The 19,018-nt window shown below is 42.1% G+C and overlaps 1 protein-coding gene across 26 annotated transcripts in view; it reads right to left on the bottom strand.

The window, feature by feature from the left end:
• Nucleotides 1-19,018, bottom strand: part of ADGRL2 (adhesion G protein-coupled receptor L2) — a 393,866-nt gene that overhangs the window by 149,018 nt on the left and 225,830 nt on the right. For 4 of the 26 annotated variants that reach the window (XM_069789075.1, XM_069789073.1, XM_069789071.1 and 1 more), the window contains exon 1: nucleotides 10,307-11,242. The exons of 1 other annotated variant lie outside the window; for it this stretch is intronic. The gene's annotated coding sequence lies outside the window, so the exon portion shown is untranslated. Of the gene's footprint in view, nucleotides 1-10,306; nucleotides 11,246-12,066; nucleotides 12,085-19,018 lie in introns of those variants that run through there. 21 more of the 26 variants (XM_069789068.1, XM_069789067.1, XM_069789069.1 and 18 more) reach the window with 13 other exon arrangements.

The following is a 19,018-nucleotide window of genomic DNA, read 5'->3' as shown; positions in this document are numbered from 1 at the left end:
TGTTGTCAATATTTTTCTAAAGCTTAAGACAGCAATCCTTACCACTGCTTGCCTGCTTTAGTCCGACTATGAATTCATCAATCATATTTGGATGAGACTCATTCACCTTTTTATATTTTATAATAGAGAAAAAGCAAAATTAACAGTTAGCCTTGCATCTGCAATCACCTTGATTATGACTCATAACACTGCTTGTGTAAATAGAAAAGACTTACCTATTGCTTTTTGGCTAGCACACTACACTGCACGAGATGTACCGAAGACCTGAAAGTACTGTGTTGTCTCTCTCATGCTGACATGACATTTTTAGAATCAGAGAAGACAGTTTATGCAACAAAAATGTGCTTCCCATCATACAGAGTACCAAAACTGTCCTCTTGTACCTCGACATGCAAAAATTGTTTTCCTCAGTTCCTTTCTAAGCCTTCAATAAAAAGGCACTTCTTTGAAATATGATTTCTAAAGTCAGCTTTCGCTTACTGACGTTTTAAAAATTTTGCCCATTGTTATTTACTGTTACTGATGGACAGCCTTTTTAAAAGCTATCTTCCAGAACCCTTCTGCTCCACATAACAGAGAAGGCACTGTGAAATGAAATTGTACTTACTGGAAACAATTCAGCCCTGAATGCCTTGATTACCCTGATTATCTCATATACAAGCTCCCTCTGCAGGTAATAAGAAGAATGAGCAAAAATATGTGAAAAATGTGGGTAACAGCCAGCATAGCAACCCAAATAATCAGTCATTATTTTAAAGAAACTCCCCCAGAAATCCTTCTCCAATGTTATCCGACATAAGGAGTTAACACAGAAAACATTTTTTTTTTTTCCAGCTCTGTGTCTCTTCTTGTCCCCTCAGAAAAGTTAAACATTCAGCTTTAGTCTTTCCTGTATCAAAATACACAGATTTCTTTTTCAAAGTCACCTAAATGCTTTCAGGGCAGGAAAAAAAACAGAGAAGAAAAGAAAAAAAGGGAAAAAAAAATTGCTCTGCTTACCCAGAACCAAACAGAAATGAAAGACCACCCCAAACAAGTAAACAAATTCATCCTATCTGATGCATCTCCCTAACCCAAAACCAAACAAACATCAGCATCCCTCATTCTACTTACTGCTGGGAGATAAAACCCAATGCCACTTTCAGATACAATTACACATGCACTCCACCGAAGTTTAAAAAGCAGTTGAACTGAATGTTATCTTGAAAATTAAAAAAGTCTCTATCAATTTATATCAAATTATGAAGCAACTACATAGTTTTCATCCAACTGGAGGTAAACTGCTTTTCTTCCAGAAGACATTACCCTTACCTTAAGATGTCTTAAGTTTGTTCACCGTAACAGCATGAGCTTTCTAGATAAAAATCCCTTCAACGCAAATGGGAAAAAGCTTCAGTGAATGAAGCTATAAATATTAAGCAGATCAAAATTAAGCCTTTGTCCTACGTAACCTTTAGCACACACTCAAAAAACTGGAAAGGCATGAGGCAACATTAATTTCTCTTCTAACATGGAAAGAATGAAAGTATGCTTGTGGTTTTGTTTCTCTTACAGAGCCAAATCCCACTTTCTTTACTGCTGCAAGTAGTGCCATTAGACTTACGAAGAATACTCATAAAATAAATGCATATGCATAGGGCATAAAGTCACATATGCCCCATGTGACTTCAATTTTCACTGGAAAAATAAACTCCAAAATATAACCTTTCAAGGTTTCAATGTCAGCTTTTTTTTAAAAAAAAAAAAAGTGGAAATAGACTCATGATATTATAGTATGGCTACAGTCACTACATGGGACAAATGTAGGACAAATTTGGGGTGTTCAAAATGATGAGACTGCTGCATACAGAGCTCTTCTTTGCTGCTGGAATATCTTTAACAGTGGATCCACAACCGGTTATTATCAGATACTATTATACACCTCCTCAAATGAGGGAAAGAATGAGGAAGCAAAAAAAGGGGGGGGGCGGGGGGGGAGAAAGCTAACATTTTGGAGAGATGATGCTATATTCAAGCACCAATTAAGATTATTGCCTGAAGGGCAAAAGGATTTCTCCTCACTTTCAAATTATTTCAGCAGCTCCCCTCCCTCTCTAAAATAACTCCCAATCTCAGCCCATTTTCCTGGCACAGCAGCTCAGCCAGGAATACATCTCAACTGTGGAGGCACCTTCTCTCCTTTAAGCACTTTATACTGATTTACACACGAATCAGCCTCACCAATTGACAGTCTCTGTTTAAGACATACCTACTAGACTGAAGTAAATCAAAGCTGCAGAAGACACTGCCCTTCAATATTTAAATGACAAATTTACCAATGAAATAGTTATGAATTGGTCTTCTAGAGAACACTGACTTTGTTCACTAGAGAACACACAATGAAGATGCAATCATTATTCATTCTGGGAAAGCAAAGTTTTCCAAATCGGTCACTTTGCGTAGAAAAAGTCTAAATTAAGCTTAGAAGAATGAATAAAAGGATGCCTGGATCAGACAAAAATAATTCTGCCTACCATCAACACGGGCATCAGGAATTTGCCAGAGAAATGCAGAGTCAACAGCAGAACTTGCTCTCGGGAATCTTTCCTTAAAATGTCACTTTATTTAGAAGCAACGCTGCCTATTGCAAGGGAGCTGTTTCTGAACACCGTTCACACCAGTGTAGACTGCTATGCCATAAAAAATGGCAAATATTATACTACAAGAGAATATATAGAAAGGTGAACTAAAGTCTCCTTCTGGCATGTGATCTCTCTCCACCACTGCAGTACTAATTTCAGAGTAAGGCTCACTCTCTATTTACACCAGATCCCATCAACAGCAAAGCAAGCATGATAGTCAGAAGCAAGGTCGGTCATCCCCTCCCCAGCTGCCAGAAACAATTTTTAACAGTAATCAGCGTTAGATTATTCTGTCATCTAGATTCAGAGCAATAATCAGTTTGAGGTGTCAACTGATAGAAAAATACCAACAGAGGGCACAAAGGAAAGCAGCAGCCTACCCTAAATGAGAGATTTGGGCTTTTATCACATCCAGAGGCAACTAAATAAACAGAAGTAGCCTAATTTTTAAAGCACAGTTCTCCAGTGATAAATTGTTTTGCTGCTACTTTGCTGATATTATCTTTTTTTTCAATAGTTGCAGATAGAAACCTAACTGTACCTTAAGGAGATACACCTTTCTAGCAGCGGTGCACATGGAGTGCTCAGCTGCTCCCTACACTGTCTCCACCACAGAAAGCAGTGAAGCAGCCCAGGAAATATGAAAATTCCCTTCTTTACTATCTTCTTTACCATAAAAGGTATGAACACTCCCAACTCCTAATCTAAGCATCAACACATCCCTAATTTAAGAATTAACATATTAAACACACTTTTTATTTGTACAGTATCAGAATTCAAGATCTTAAATAGCAGTCCTCATTCCTGTTATTTCATTCCAGCTTTTGTAGCTCATTGTGGCCAAGTAACACATCATTAAAACATAAACATAGTATAAAAAACTCATATACATTGATCAGTGTCAAGTCAACCTGCATTACATTTTAAAAACTGTTCCACTTTTTCCCTGTATTGCTGCTTGGGCAAAAGGAAGTGTCTTTCTTGGGTGGTAAACACATTGAAAAACACTGTTGAAGCAAAAAGACAGTAATTTCAGAGTTATTTAGTACACCAAGGGACAAAACAGGCAGACCTAGACTCTACCATATTTGTATGAGGAAATAGCGTAAGATAAATCTCCTATGACAAAAAACTGCATTATGTTAAAAGGAAAATATTCTTGATATTGCATCTACGTAAGAAACCTAAGTAGCTTCTTATTAGCTCTAACTAGATTTTCTCTGAAGCTAGCTACTTTCACTACTGAAATACAGACATTGATACTTAAATCTTTCTGTGTAAATGTTAGTGTTTATAATGTGCTCCTAAGAGATTAAGATTAGAAAAAAAAAATAACCACACAACCAAGACAGGCCCTATTTTTCTCAGCCCATGATCACTTGTCAAGCCATGATTAATGCTGTGCTCTGTAGAGGGAGACATTACATCTAGGCTACAACAGACCTAAATTTTACCCTAAGGCAGAAGTCTGATTTAAACATCTCTATTCAAAGTGACATTTGTCCTCTCTTTTCAACCAGTTTCCTCTGAAATTCCAGTAAACTGACTTTGTGACCTACAAATGGTCCATTGATTCTAACTTGTCGTGTTGCCTGTCCTTGTAGCAAAGTTAGTTTTGGTGACTGAATGAAGCAAGATGTTATGCATTCAAGAAAAATACAGGAGCAGAGTCCATTAGGTGCTCTATTAAATGCTCGGTTGGGTAAGAGTGACTAGAATTTACGGCTATAAGGATTCTAGCTTACACAGAAGAGCTAAAGATAAATACTGAGGTCAACATTAAAAATCAGAAAATATTTTTATATTCAGAAGTAACTATGGCCTTCATATTCTGAGGTGATGAGCAAATATTTTTTTTTTTTGTATCACAGACAAGAACACGGGCATAGTCAGGGCCACCCTGAAAAGTAATTACATTTTATCTCTTGCCTTTCACTCTGAAATGTCTGCTAAGGTATTTACATTTGTCTGTTACAAGAACAACAAGCTATACAGGAGAAAAAACTAGTTGTGATCACTTATCTCAAGTAAATACTATTTCTCCAGTGAATGGTATTATTCCATCTATTTTATAAAGTTATTGTTAGATCCTCTGATTTATCTGTAACTGCTATTGTAGGAATAAAAATAAGACATGCTTATACCTTATAAAGAAATAGCCAAATAGCAGACCTGGACATGTAGAATAGTCAATATCCTTCTTATTGAACATGAAAAATGGCAACGTTTGATAATATTAAGCAATTTAGACAGTGCTGGCGAGTTCCTACTAGCCAAGGTAATCTTATTTCTGGGTGCTTTTCAGGGTAAATTGATTTTTTTTTCCTCCTCTTAGCTGCTCTGATAATTGAACAAATTTATACAAGTGTGGTGGGATTTTACTTAGCAGATGACACACAAAACATCCCCAAACATGAAGTACCTTACTCATAAAAACCAATTTTTGTTGTAATTAAGCAAACTGTATTTAAGCTTGCTTTGTGCCAGGATAACAATCAATAGCATTTTGTTGGAGACTGCACTCTACCTGCAGGTGTTAAGCACTGTGCTTGCTTCAGTCAGGCTGCAATGCTTTTGATTATTGTGCCTTTCTAAATAATTTGGGTAAACAGCAGGCTAGAGTAACTTGAAACATTACAGTACCTTATGAAAATCAAAAAGAAAGAAATCATGACATATGCAGGTTACACGTTCTTCTAAGACCCATAAAATACTCCATTTAATGTAACGATCCATAACCTGGAGACGCTATGATTCCAAATCTGAAGGCTTTTTTTTGTTTTGGTTTGGTTTTTTTCCTAAGGAATCAATTTCTGGTTAACTATCAGTTTGTATCTAGAGAATCCTGTAAGACCTTACCATTCATTAAGGAAGTGTATTTCTATAACTAAATCGCTTATAGTAACTGACAGAATCTTCACAGCCTGTGCTGTAGAAACACATCTCATACATTACAGATTGAAAAAAAAACATGAATTCCAAGAAAATTAGCTGTTGAAAAGGGCTTTAAGCCTGTCATCTTTCACCTTTTTAATGAAGAATGTTAAAAAGAATCATATATGCTAAATAAAGACTGGAAGTATTTTCTAACCCAGGTACGGATTCACATTAAATTGCAAGTTACCAATATTCCAACAGAGCCACCTACTAGTTTTATTTTAAGAACTGTTGGAAACAAAATGCAGCTATGTTTGAAAACTATTTAAATATTAAACACGATTGTTAAGAGTATTGAGAATGGCCTTAAAATAGCTTTTTGTTTTTCCAGTTTTCCTGACATCCAATTACAACCGTGATGGCTTAAATCTTTTACTTGTTTCAAACTGAGGGTTTTAAAAAAATAACAGACAGCTTTTAAGTTTAAAAGCTGCACATAAATACTTAAAATTCACCTTAAAAAGGTGAATTTCTTGCAATTTCAAATCGCTTTTGTACATCACAAACATCAATCCTATAAAATGCTTCGAAAGAGTCTGTTTAACATGACATCTCCAAGTAACATGTCTGACTATAAATTTCACGACCCTCTGCTCTAAAGTGTATTGCTTTATAACTGACTGCTTGTCTACCTATGCATGAATATGATTTCAATTATATACCAGATGCAGTTTAACTTCTCTTGCAGTTCACCAGGTAAAGTCATTAATTGTTACTTCCAGTTCTTGTATTATCAGTCATCCACAGATATTCCTCACTGGAAATGTAGAGGAGACATAGAGCATTTTTTGCTATAAAATATCTCCAGGTGTTTATTGGTAGGTTGTTCTTCATTATGATTATGATGATTATTATTATTATTAAGCATGGTGCTATCCTCAGCAAGAGCCGTACTAGAAGTTGACAGTATTTTCTTACGTGTATGTCAACATCTTAGGTGGACACAGGATGAGTGAGGGCTTGGAAATACATGAACTTTTTAGACCAAATTTCAGTAAAACCCTACAATTATGTTTCTACCCTCTCTAAACATTAAACAATTATTTATATTGGATGGATATTATTTTTTGTAGGAATTTATGACACACTATATAGAAATGTACTGCAAACATAACTTTGATAAATATTTTGCCTAACTAGAGACTTCTCTTTCCAGTATCCTTATGGAAAATGACGGACCTTTCTAAAAAGCTGTCATTCAAGACTGTAGCATTTTTCATCATAACTAGTTACATTTTAAAAATATATATTAATCAAAATGTCATATCCACATAGTGCATTTTCAGAAATAAAAATAATCATATTATTACATATTACTAACCGTAAAGACTACAAACTCCTAAGACTATACTACCTCGCTTATTTAAATTTTAATAAGGTGCTTGCTTACTAGAGACTAGAATTCCTGAGTAACCCCCTTTCCTGACTTTATGCATTAAAAGCAATAAGAGATAAATAAAACATTGAGAAAGCTTCTGAAGTGATCAAATAAGAACTAAGTAAGCAAACTTTGTTTTTTTTAAAGCTCTCCTCTTGCTCATTTTAAGAAGGGAAACACCCAGAAGCCTGGTGTTAATGTCTCTGCTGATTGTGAAAATTGCAGCAATAAAAACTCCAACTGCTTGTCTTAAATTAAGACTTGCAAGACTACATGTGAGATCTGTATCTTTACATTAGTTTTTATAACATTTGGAAGTTTGGTTGCCTGCTTTGATGTTGGTCTATTAATGAGCAGGGGAGCCAAAAGCCAGAAAAAAATGTTTACTGGAAATTCTCAAGTCAAAACCTGAAGTAATTGGTTTGTTCTACCCCACATGATTCAATATCCTGATTCCCCCAACTACCAGCTCCCTGAGCTATATGAACGTCTACGCTTTTTTGCTGTTGCCAACACATAGTAACCCACAGTGATTGAAAATGGCAGCTGAAGTGCTGCTGCAGCACATTAATTTTGCTCCAAGTGGTCCAATTTTGTCATCTGAATGTCGAAAATCTTCTTTCCACTACCTTTTTTTTACCTTCAGAGATTTGTCGAGTTTGGGGTTGCCATCATATAAACCAAAGTGCAACATTTTCAAGAGAATTTTTAGATTATCCCTAACAGCTGAAAGGATAATGTGCTTTCTTTATGGCACTCCGCATTCAAAGCAGACTAGTTAACAGCAACTTAAGTGTGATAATGGCAATTACATCAATATGTTCCTTTTATACCACCAAAAGGTACTACTTCAGACAGCTGAAGACATTAGGTAAATAAACTGCTGAAAATTACCTGAAGGTAATGACACGCAATTTTAGGACCACTAAACACATTTATTTACAAAATGCCCAAATGGTCGTGTCCATTTAAGAATAACAAAAATCTATATAAATTATTTCATTAACTGCAGGGGTTTTCACCAAGACATAGCATATATACTCAGCTCCTTCATTAAATGACAGGAAATTGAAGCATGAGTGAAGACATCCTACTCTAAAGGCACATCACTTTCATGGCTTAAAAAGAGAACCCCCCCTCCAAACCATCAAATGGAGAACCAGAAGAAAAAAAAAGAAAAAAAACAACACACCAGACCAAATGCTACATACCAAGCACTTAACCCAACTTTTAAAAAACACAAAATGTATGTTGCAATATCGGTATCATTGAAGTAAAAGGTCTGGAAGGAAGGAATAGGCAAGGAAGGCATAGGAAGTTCTTTTTTGCCAGAGACATAAACCAGAATACAGTCCCCAAGAAACATCTGGTCCCTGGAAAAGGTCCCAACTTATTGACAGATAACTGGATTTTGCTTGGCTTTCGCGTTGCTATATTATGAATATTGACTTGCAAAGATAATAACAGGGTAGGCCGGGCCACAGCCCCTTGCAAACTCAAGGAAATAGTAACAAAAGAACGAAAAACTGCAAATATGTAGTCATGTAAAACAACTTACAATGCGATAAATATACTACTACACAGCCAGCAAATCAACTCTCCTGCCATACTTGGTTTCAAATTATTTATTATAGGGCAATACTAACCGCAAATTAAGTTATCTTAGTAAACATTGTATCACTGATTAAATGAGATTACAGGAATCACTCATTTTCACTTTTTCTAGAATAAAAAGGAAATGGAAGCATATGGCCGGTGGCGATCAAAACTTCTTTCAAAACTCTCCCTAAAAATATCTATTATTCCAGCCTACCCACCCATTAAGGAGGGAAGCATATTCGTTTCAAAGGTCTGGAACCGAGAGGTCTTTTATGACCAGATTTCATTTGTTTCCTGAAGTAATTAGAAGGTCTTCCCCATTGAGTCCCCGCAGCCAGTACCGTGTAGGCCATACCCAGAGCCCGAGCGCGGCAGAAAGGGCTTTCTAAATCCCCCTAACAGAGAGGAGACATCAGAAACCACGCAGCAGTGCCTGTCATAAAAGGTCACTTTTTTCCCTCGGAACGAACCATTAATCAATAGAGTGTAATTGTCCGAGCGCTCGCAAGGGCTCTGCAGCGAAGGGACCTTGTTTTTCACTGGCATAATTGCGAAACAGCGAAAGTTCAGAAACATAACCCAAATCCACCTCCCCATTTTACCCCTTTACAATTCCCACTGCCCTTTGGGCCTCTGCTTGGAAGCAAATGGAAGACAAGCTGAAGTTTTCTCAATTGAGCCGGAGCTAAGAAACCTTTGATATGCTAATACCCTCCTTCAAACGGTAAGAATTCACACTTGCATTAATTCAAACAATTTCTGCAGAATGATGCGAAATGGCACCTCTTTTCGTGGCAAGCAACAAAAGGAGGGAGCCGGAGCGTCTGAGGAAACCAAACAGCAGAACATTTGTTCTGCAGGGCTCCTTCCGCTGCGCACAGGGGCATTTCTATGCAAAGAAAAACACACCTGAGCACCAGCAGATCGCTTTACTTTCTGACAAACCGCGTCCAAACCCCAGCAGGGCTGGCGCAGACTAACAACAAGATGTTATTTTTAGAGCCAGACACAGCAACGGTGCCTCATGACACACTCTGTTTTCTGTCTCCAGATGGCCCCAGATTTCTACATGTGAAAATAAATAGAAATTAAAAAAAAAAAAAAAAAGTTGTTCTCACTCCACAGCCGACAAAGGGTAATTTATTCCTCCTCCCAAAGCCACCCCCCCCCACCCCACCCGGGCTGGTGGACGGACGCTCGGTCGAGTTACACAAATAAACCCGCAACAGGTAATTATTTACTGAACGGATGCAACTTTCCCCGCTGCGCGACGCGGGCCGCCGAGCCGCGGCGGGGCCTGCTCCGCGGGCGGACCCCCGGCCCCGCGGGCGGACCCCCGGCCCCGCGGGCCCCGCGGCGGGGCGGCCACCCGGCGGCGGCCGGGGGCTGCGTGGACCCGCCGCGGCTGCCGCAGGCCCCTCCGCAGGGCTGGGGGGGTGGGGGGCAGCCCGGCCCGGCCGGGCTCGGCTCGGCGCGGGCGGAGAGCGGCCGTGCGGGTCGTCGCCGGCGCCGCGGCGCTCCCGCCCAAGGGCCGCGGCCTCACTGAGGGGCACGTCCCTCCTCCGCCGGCGGCGGGGGCCGGCAGGCGGGGTGGGCGCCCGCGGGAGTGCGGGGGGGGGGGGGGGGAGAGCAGCGGCCTCGGGCACCGGCAGGCGAGGCAGACCCTAAAGTTAAGTGTCTCCCCGGCGGCGGCTCGGGGGGGACCGCCTGAAGTCGGGAGCGGGCGGCGGCAGAAGCGAGCGGCGGGGCTGCGGCGCGGGGCTCCGCTTACCTCTGTCTGGGAGCCGAAGGCGGGCCGGGATCTCTCGCCCCGGCGGGACCCGCAAGCCGGGTCACCCCCCCCCCCCGCCCCGAGCGCAGGGCTGCGGGAGAGCGCGGCGGAGTTACTCCCGGGGCTCCGGCGGCGGCGGCGCGGGGAGCGGGCGGGCGGGCGCCGGGCTCGGGCGGGGAGCGGGAGGCAGCTGGCTCTGCGGCTCGGCGGGCTGGGGCAGCGCAGAGCAGAAGGCGGCTTCTCCTCCAAGCAGCCAGCCGGGAGGCTTTTCTGGGGCTAAGTCAACATTTTCCTGCAGCTTCCGACACTCCGCTCCGCACGAAACGTACGATACAGCCAGGCTCCCGCACGCACGCACACACACGCAAAAAAATAAATTCGATTTTTTGAAAAAAGAAAAAAAAAAAAAACGAAGCGGAGGGGACGACGAGCGCGGCGCGCAGTGTGTGTGCCCAGCCTTTGGAGTCCTTTCTGTGCAACGATCAGGACGCGATGCCAGCAGCGGGAGTAGCGGGGAACAACTCGAAAATGTTACAATGGACCCCCCCTCCTCTGTGTCTCTCGCTCGCACCGACCGGATTTACATCTCCCGGGATGACATTCTGGCCTCTGGCGGGGTGCGGGTCCGGCCTCTCCTCGGATTTTCTCCTCTTCCTCCCGCTGCTGCTGCCCCGCCAGCGACTGGAGACCGGGCGCCGGGCGCTGAGCTAGTAACGCGCGCAGCAATGGGAAAAACGCAATACATACACACCAAAAAAAAAAAAAAAAAATCCCAATGAATTGTATCGCAGCCTCCTTTTTGCTCATGCACCTCTCCGTGTGTGACTGGGGATTGCGAAGTCCTGACACAGACTCTCCGCCGGCTCTGAACTGGAGTCACCTCCAGCCTCCTCCCCCTCCAATCTCCACCCCCTCGCCCTCCGCTCCCCACCCCTGGGCTCAGCTAATCATATAAACATATTATCACGTAGAGCAGCACCGGCAAAGGACAAAAATCTCTCCCTTCCTGCCTTTTTTTCTCCCCCGCCCCTTCTTCCAGCCGGGGGGGGGGTGAAGGCTAATACCAAACGGCCGGCCGCTCGGCACCGAAGGCCGAGCAGCTCGGCTGCGCGCCAGCGCTGCCCGCTCCCCGCCCCACCGCCGCGGCTGCCGAGGGGCGCGCACCGCCGCGGAGCCGCCCGCCCGCCCGCCGCCGCGGAGCCGCTGGGCGCCCCTGCCCGGCGCCTCGGGCCCCGGCGCTTTCCCGGGCCTGGGGCCTGGGGCCTGCCGCCGCCCCCTCTCCCTTCCCCGGCGGCTGCTGGCGCGCTGCAGGCCGGCAGGCGTCTCCGCGGCACTTTCTCCTTGGCCGTATCCTCCAGCGCGACCGCGCACCCCAACTTGTGCGGCGGGCCCGGGCTCGGGGGCTGCCCGGGCCGGGCCAACTCACTGCGCCACTGCGGGCCTCCCCCCCCGTCTGCGCCCAAAAATAAGTCACCGGGCCGGGCGGCTAGCGAGCGAGAGCAGGCGAGGGGCGGCAGGGAGGGGGATCTCCGCTCCTCGGTGCGTTGGCGGCTCTTTTGGCCCCTTCCTTCCCTTCCCGTCCTCCCGGGGGAAGGGCCCGGCTCCCGCCCGCCGACCGCGGTGCGGGGCGCCGCTGGGCCCGCACCGGCCGTCAGGGCCAGGGCCGGCGCTGCGAAGCACGGCGGTGCGTTCGGGGAAAACATGTCAGGACAGGGCGAACGGCACTTGGAAACGATTTAAAGGATGCCGAGTTGACTCACTCCCGTGCTCAGAGACAAAACGCAGTCTAGTAGCGCTGTTGCGTTCCTGCCCCAAATCTGCTCCTGGAAACCAGGCTTCGGGGGCGGCCGTACGGTCGGGTTGTTTCCCTCCGTCCCGATGCAAAATCCCGAGGATGCGCTCTGACCTTTCAGGATGCGCAACGCGAACAATTCCCAGCTCTCAAGGTCGGGGAGAAGCGGCTGGGCGCTAGCGAGGGCTCGTTTCTGGGGGCAGCGCGGCGCGGCCGGGCCCCGGGGGGGGGACGCGGGCGGCCGGGAGCGCCCGGCTGCGCTGCCCGCCGGCCCCGGGCTGGGCGAGGGCTGCTCCGAACCAGCCCGGGGCTGCGGGGCCCTGGGGAGAAACCGAGCTACGGCCGCAGGTCAATGCAGCGCAGACCTGTCCTGGTGACTCCCCCCTCCCCCTGGTTCGGGGCTTTCTATTTTCTTTTTAGCCGGCCCCTTGCCTTTTCTAGCTGCAGCACTGAAATGAAATCCTGTCAAGGGAATCTACCCGCAGAATCGCATGCACGGACGGGACCGCTCGGGGCTTGGTCCACTCTTTTAGGTCCAAAGCATATTGACAATTCAGCTTAAAACACCCACACCGCACCAGGAAATCAGGACCATTACCTTTGCTAATGGTAATGATTTATTTCTTAACTTAATTATTTTGACTTCTCTGCATACCTGTGCAATTAGCGTCCCTGTTTAGACAGTTGTGACATGTACTAAGGAGAAACATGACATGGTTAAAAAGAAAGTGGATCTTTAAGACCTTGCGACATGAGGTAGGAAGAATGATAGAGCTGGTCCAGGGCTCTTCAAAGCCACATTAAACTTTCAACAGTGCTAGCAATAATCCCAGGGATTAGTATCTAAAAATCGCTGAAATACGGGCATGCCGTAGCCACGCTGACCTGCCTCAACTCACAGTACCTGTCGAGGGCACTGGGGAGTGGAAGAGCAGTCCCAGGCTTCTAGGACCAAAGGAGGAGTTCTGCCATAGTGAGCAGTGCATCTTCCTGAGGCTGGTTTCAACTGGGTTAAATCTGCCAACTGCCTCAAAACCAAACTCAGCATGGGAGGGCAGGAGATCGTGTGTCTGTGTGATAGTTTTGTACCTACTATATATAGTTAAAAGTTAAAAAACTGGGGAAAAAATAGAGTACCTGCTCTTTAGCTACATTTTGCTCCCACAGTAACCCATTCTTTTAAGTCCTTTGTGTATCCCTACTACGGTCGACTGCTCTTTCTTGCTAAAAATATCCTTATAAATGTATGTATAAACCCTAAATAACCCCTTATGCATTTCTAATAGAATTAAATCATACAGGCATCTTAATGTATTTTATTAGAAACTGATTTTCATTGAAAGGGTTGGATGCATCTGTTACAGAAACATGCTTAAAAGGAGGGACATAGAAATATAAAGATATACATATTGATCGGCTGTCACTTTACTGGCGTTTTAAAACATATCATTAACAAATCCTCCTCTTTTTTTGGTCAAATATATGTAATTGCAGATAAGCAATGATAGCCCTGAGCTAACAGCCTTTTCTTTAGTTGATGAGAGCAGGATTTAGTCAGAAAACAGTCGAGAGTAGAAGTTTTATGTGGGGTTGGCGGTTTTCCTTTGAGAGGACGTGAGAGAGGAATTCTTCTATTTGGAGCAAAAAGTCTGTTGGTTTCTGTAAAACTTTTTTACCCACAAAAAGACTGAAAAGAACTGCAGAACTAGGCCTTGTGTTAATATTTGCTGAAGTCGAAGTGAATTCACCTACGTGGATTCAGCTGCAGGATTGAAGTTTATTTTCCCCCTTTTCATCAAAAACTTGTGGAATCATATTTCTTTCTACATGCAGAAATGGACTGAGTTTTAAACAATTGGTAAAAATGCAGATAGAGACCTTTCAGCATTTGTTTTGAAAACACGTGCTTCCATTAATTCTCATTAAATCTGGATTGTAAGAATACCTGGCAGAGGTGCATATGGTTTGGCAAGTAAAATACTATTATTCAAGCAATTAATTTTACTTAACGTGAATCAGCATCTGTTTCTTTAAAACAGGAAAATTGTACACACATATACCCATGACATACTTGAATCTGATACTTTAGTTTTTACTCAGCCACAGTTATTGCCAGATTTGAATATTAATATATAAGAAGGAATTATAATGAATCAAGTTTATTTTCACCATTAAAACTTCCTACTTTTTGCTTTTTGCCATATCCCTATAAAATACGTATCTCATTCCATATGGACACCACAAGTGAGTACAGACAAGTAGATTTTCCTTAAAATCTTGCTGCAACAGTGCATAATACCTAGCTTGAAAACACTACAAGAAATGCTATAATCTTAGCAAAATCATTTGATAATATTTTATTTGCCTCTTTTACTAATGTCAAATTTTGTAACATTTCATGTTAAGCTGTATATTCTGTGTGTATTGCTCTCACATTGCTTTGCTGAACCTGCTGGATCATGTCCTTGAAAAACTAAAAGCAAATTCGTAGTAATTTTCGACATAATCACAAGAACTGTGTATCAGTTAGCATTTCTAGCTACTATATGTAGGACAGTAACAACTGGAAAACTGATTTAACTGTCAGCTGTGTACTTGAAGGAGGCGCATCTGAGAAAGATGATTTAACTTGCGGCAAAAATGAGCCAAATTATGATGTCTGCCATATGATCTTGTAGACTCCACTAGAGGGTTTTTTTGCCATAGAATTGCAGCTTACATCTGCCTATTCTTAAAAAGGTTAATTTAAAATGGTTTAATATCTCGATAAATAATATTTGGTATTGCCGTAAGTGTCAGTTCCCCCATGAGAAATGGTTTACACAGACTTTATGCAACCGATTTTTTTATGACTGGAGTTTTATGACTGAACTTTAAATACTAGCAACTGACATTTCCTCCTATCTGTATGTACTCTTGTGAATAACGTAACAATGAACTTATAATTAGATGTAATATTAGCAAAGACTGACAGAAGAGGTTGTATATACGTAGTGCAGTAGCATCAGCTGAAATTGGTGTAATATAAAGACACGGTTTAATTGGTAAAATGTAAAGACACGGGGTTTTTTCCATGGTACATGGAAAAGTAAAAAACCATTACATGATTTTACCATTTCAACATAAAACTGAAAAGGCAAAATTTTGCATGTTTTATTTAGGAAAATCCCCAATTAATTTTGCAGACAAATTTAGGTAAATAAAGTGTGAATGATACAACCCATAAGAGGAAATGTCCAATGTATTGTCTTAAAAGTTTGGATATATATCTTGACAATAGCTGGTCTTTTAAACTAAGTAATTGATTTTAGTGTCACTTGGGAAAAAATGAAACCCATCAATAAAATAAGATAATTCTGCAGCTGTTCCTAACAAATAAATGTAATATGAATTTGCATTTTACATAGTTTACTTCAGTAATCAATTTTAATTACTCATAATCTATATCATTATTTAAGAAATGACAAAATCATTGACTTACTCATAACACTTGCTAATTGTTTTTAAAAATAAATTCTACACATGACTAAGGAAACACCCATTTCCATTTGCTTTATGTTAAATCAACATCTAACCACTCATGGTGATTTCATTCAAAGAAAACAGAAGGAACACATTAGCTGTGTGGTTAAAGAGATTGATGGGCTTCAAACATTTTAACCATGGATGTTTTTTTTCCAACTGTAGAAAGTCATGTTTTTAATTTAAATAGCTTCAAGAAAATGAAGATCATTTTATTCAACAAAGCTGTTGTTTCTTGTTTCTTAGACAGAAATTAATTTAATTTTGTTTAATTAAGTAATATTAGAAACAACCTTGTTCAGAGAAAATGCAGCTATGAAACAAAAGCTTGTGTATGCCGTATTAACTAGGTGTTCTGAAACAGAATTTTTGTATCACATTAATAAATTATAAGAGATCAATATGATTTTTACCAGTGAATTTAGATGCAGTTTTTTATGTTCATGCTAAGACATTGCAGTTGCCTCTCCACTCTCTGAAAAGTAAATCTGGGGCAGCGACAGAGCTCAGTGCTATTGAAGAAGTACATTCCTTACTTTGGGCTTTGAGTATTTATGGGTGTATGTTGGTGGAGGAAAGTTTACAGTTTAATGCTGCAGGCATTTATAAAGGCCAAAGAGTTTTCAAGATTGAGCTGTTAGGAGTCACGTAGCAGAACACGTTTAAAAAGAGACGTGTACAATTCCCTGTTTTCATATGAAAAGCTCAGCACAGAAGCTGAAACGATCATACCAGGAAAGGAACTGCAGTGCTGAGCTTTTGGGGAAAGAGATATGTCATGAGATCCCAATTCTCCAAATAGTTTTGCACATTTCTAGGCTCCCTTTTCTCCAACTGCTATATCTGCATAGGCATTATTTCTGCATTTGGGCAGCAAATAATGTTTTTTTAAGGAAAGAAGCAAGGCTCAAGAGAATAGTAAGAAATTAAATAGATTTTTCTCTTTAAAATAGATGTAATTTTGCCTGGCAGGTGGGGAGCTCCTTCTCCTCCTCCCCCTTACACAACTGTATCATACATTTCGCTACGACTTTGCTAAATCTCCCTATCTCTTTCACTCAGAAATTTGCAGCCAGAGAAGTGCCCCATATCTCAGACTGGCACATGTGGAGGTCACTGCGTATTCCCACCACCTCTGCTCATCTTTTGCTCCCCTACTGCTTGATATAACAGGATGGGAAGGTTTGAAACTGAATGGGAGGACTGGATGTCTATGTTAAACCCCTCTACCTCTTATGATTTGCTTTATCAAACTCCAATTGCAGATCTAGAACTTAGATTCATTACAGAGTGCTTTTAACTATAATATTACCTAGGTTGCTGGCCACTCTTCTGTTGCTTGTGTGTCACAAAATGAAAGGCGATGCAAAAAAGATGAACAAAGAATGGAGAATTCAAAGGCAAACCGTTGTATTTACAAGTATGAATCCATGAAGGCTTTTCTCTTCTTTCTCAGGCACCTAATACAATCACCCTAGGCACTGTAAAAATCTGTGTTCTTGATGGCATAGGCCAAGATTTGAAGAGTTATTAATCTTTATCTGCCCAGCTCTACAAACCCATAAAGATTTAGATACCTACGTTGGGGGTAAGGTTAAATTTATTTTCTTGAGAAGTTATAGGATAAAATACATCAAATTCTTGGACCACCGACCAGAATTCAGGCCTCCCCATTCCAATTGATTGCCCAAACCATTAAGCGACAGAGTCAGGTTCGCCCTGGTGCCCTCACTTTCTAGCCCAGTGAATCCTGAATCATCTTCCACCTGGTGCATGACTTTAACAGGAGAAGTGGAGAATATCTCCATCTCCAACCAGGCTGTGGATTAGAGAACTGTTTAGCTGGGGAGAAATATGCATTTGAATCCCTTCAGGCAGAGGGGAGAACTGATCCTGTTTCACACACTTTGGACAAGTCTCTAACTGCTGGTTGTAGAATAAAGCTATACCTTTAAAAGACAGTGATGATTACTGCAGGGTTTAGTGACAGGCCGGCTGTGTTGGTGGGTGTCAGGTGCTCTTAGAGTATGACTGTCACCTTTGACTGTCACCTTTAACTGCTCACCTTTGTTTTACAGACAGCCTTAGCAATGATGTAGGCGCAGAGGTCCTTAGTCTGGTTTATCTTGACTGAAGCAGCACTCGGCATGATGAGCATTAGAGCTGTAGGAAAATTTAATATAAAAGCATGGAAGCGCTTATTGAACAGAGACATCTTCCTCAGGTAGGCAGCATTGAACCAGAGGGGTTTTTTAACTTAAGGGCTTAAATTTCTTCCATGCTTCTCTTTAGGAGTCTAGTTGTTGGAATTCTATACAATGCCTACATGAAAATCTGGTCCATAGTCACAATAATCGAGTCTAGAGATATGGTAAGAGGTTATGAACAGGAAAGAGCAGGGTGCTCACAAGCAATCAGGAACAGAAAAGAACTTCCCACTGGGAATTCCTCACCTCATAACTGCAACTTTCAAATTCCCATATCAAAAGGCGGGGCATAAGAGTGATATTTGCTTCCAAACTTGCATATTTCAGTTCACATATACTGTTTTCCCAGTGTGCCACTAGGTGTTATTCTGTAAGAACAAGTAGGGGGGGTATGTGTTGTTTTCTTTTTTAATTTAGAATTTTCAACTGGTAGCTTTAATCAAGATGATGTCTAAGTCGTGCTTTATGTACAGTTCATCTGGTTCTGCTTCCCAGTTTCCCATGCCACTCTGGAAGCGCTCATAACCTCAGTTGATTGGTTATACTTGCTTTGATTTTGTTTTGTGGTTTAAACCAAGGACTTGGTCTCTTATGTTTTTTTATAAGAATATATTTTTTCCTCTTGGTCCTGATTGCCATTGAAATGCTGACAGTTATGTGATTGGCTCCCTCTGGAGCGGATACCAGAGATGCATCATGGATCACTGGTCAGAGAGCCTACAAACAGCAGCAAATTCAGTCTCTTCCCCGCTCCCCATCTACTTTGTACATCAGCACTGCTTTGCAATCCATCTCAGCTGGCACGGGCAGGCATGGAGACGGAGACCCAGATTTGTTTCCAGGCTTACATCTTCTAGTTCACATTTTGTCATGCTTGTGTTACATTGCCAGGTGTAACTCTGGCAGCTGTAAGAACAGTCATTTTCCTTCACCGAAACTGCCTATAAAAGCCTCTGTTTCGGTAATGATTTGTTATACATTACAAACACCTGCAGCACATGGGAATTAATATCACTAAAGTATAGGGATCAAAGATATTCCACCTTTTTTTCTTTAATTAAATGATCATTTACTTCTGACAGACCTCGATGTTTTTGACAAATAGCATTTGAATCTGATTGAAGGTATGGTTACGCCTTTCTAAAAACACTGCAGTCAAAGAATGATATTACAACCATGCTCCTGTTGCGA

Source organism: Haliaeetus albicilla, chromosome 8, assembly GCF_947461875.1.
Source record: "Haliaeetus albicilla chromosome 8, bHalAlb1.1, whole genome shotgun sequence".
Classification (NCBI taxonomy): Eukaryota; Metazoa; Chordata; class Aves; order Accipitriformes; family Accipitridae; genus Haliaeetus; species Haliaeetus albicilla.
Note: the sequence above shows the minus strand (reverse complement) of the source record. Positions and strands in the feature narration are given on the sequence as shown.